Source organism: Myotis brandtii, unplaced genomic scaffold (assembly GCF_000412655.1).
Source record: "Myotis brandtii unplaced genomic scaffold, ASM41265v1 scaffold319, whole genome shotgun sequence".
NCBI lineage: Eukaryota > Metazoa > Chordata > Mammalia > Chiroptera > Vespertilionidae > Myotis > Myotis brandtii.
Window position 1 is genome coordinate 972,076 of NW_005362227.1, and position 2,119 is coordinate 974,194.

The following is a 2,119-nucleotide window of genomic DNA, read 5'->3' on the forward strand; positions in this document are numbered from 1 at the left end:
GCAAGCTGGCCAGCAGGCAGAGTGGTTAGGGGTAATCAAGCAGGCAGGCAGGTGAGCGGTTAGGAGTCAGCGGTCCTGAATTGCGAGGGGGTTGTCCCTGTGGGATCAGGCCTAAACCGGCAGTCAGACATCCCCTGAAGGGTCCCAGATTGGAGAGGGCACAGGCCGGGCTCAGGGACACCGCCCCACCCCCATGCACGAATTTCATGCACCAGGCCACTAGTTTAAAATAGCCTGGGAATGAAAATTAATTTTATTTGCTTACATCTATGAAGTTGTAGAATAGGAAAGAGGATTTTTTTGTCTCCACTTAATTGGGGGGAGTTGAGATACAGTAAAATATAGAAGGAAATCACCTGGAAGCCAAACCCAGCAGACTGAATGTTGTCACTTCTCAGAGAAAGTCAATTTCTTAGATTTCAGAGGTGTCACTTCTTTCTCACTTACCAGGAGTTAATATTTCTTATAGGATTCTCCTCTATTTATTCATAATTTTAAAATCAGTCTTTAAACATTATCTGATCAGTTTCTTCCTGCAAACAAAAAAAAAGGAAGGTGATATTTTTGTAACTTGTTAATAAATTTTAGCAAAAATATCATGTCTTGGACAATAACAAGACCTAATGTATTGCAAATATATTTTATAACTAAGCTAGAATGTCTGGGAAGATGGAAGGGGGAAAAAAGACCTTGTTTATTTGCATTTTAATAGAGTAAGAATTGCATTTTGAAAACTGCTGCAGTTTCATTTTAAACCAAGCCATGTTTGAATACACACATTTCAGCATTTTTAAACACCTCTGTTTCCCATAAAACCACTACATACATTTAATTTCCTCAATTGTATATCACCATATTCAGGAAAAAGCAAGAACACTTTGGGCAAATCACTGACAGTCATAATAGTTCTCCATGGAGTAAGTTCCATCTCAGTGCCCAGAAAAATACCAAATCTGACGAAATAGATTCTTATGTTCCTAAATGACAGACCCCACTTCACTAACTCGAAATGACTACATAATATTACCACTTTTTAAAGGGACATTTTGTTTACATACTTCCTTTCTCCTTGGCTCTAAACCAAATGAATTGAGTTAGCTCAGATATTTTATTGGAGCTAGTGACCTTGTAAATTATATTGAACATCTAAAGAATGCCTGTTGTGGGTAGTTTATTACCAAATATGTACAACTAATAATGTGAAGAGATTGGGGTTTCCATTCACATAGGAAAGAAACTAGAAAATTGGAACTGCTGAACTACTGTTTATGTAATAAGGTTTATAACTTCTAATTTTAAGTTAGTGCCACTTATTCCTCTAATGGGGAAACTAACTTTCGCTAAAGTTAATTAGAAATAAATGCATTACATTGAGGGAATATTCCACCTATCAATAAAACTGATCCTAGGTTGTTTTGATGCCTGTCACTCTAAAACTCATAAATCTTGAAAATAACATTGTCAATTCTTAATTATCTAAAAATTAATCTCTCATCTCCTCCTTCCCTGCAGTTTCAGAAGAGACATTATCCCATCTTTTTCATGGCTAACGGTTCCATCTCCAGCCTGCTTTTATCTATTGTCGCCTTTCTGAGAGAAGTACTTCTCTAACGAGAGACGCTGTAAAGAGTTGGAAAGATTTACTTTCAGGAATAAACAGTCCTGGGCTCAGACCTCCATAACTGACCGCTTCCTAATTCCCTGAGATGTGACCGCGGGGACATTAATCACCTTGCACCTGTAGGTAAAGAGTTTGAAAAGCCCTTTTCCCTACGGCATGAAAATGTGGACATTGGTTAATTTTAGCCAGATGAACCCTGCCTGGGAAATTGCACCCAGACAGGGAGGAACTATAAACATGCTGTGACCACTTTATGGGGGAAGTCATTGGTTTGAACTTCCCTACATGTAAAGACTCTCCCAACTAGTATCTTCCTCACAAGAACCCTGGGAACTATGCTCGTGGAGTTGTCCAGGCCTCTTGACCTCTGTGGAGCATGAGGCTCCAATCAGACCCATTTTTCATCGTCCTGATGAATCTCATCCCCTCATACGTGAGCTGTCTGCCGAGTGCCACGTGGTCTCCTACATGGGGAAATGCGTGGCGCTTCCCTACTGG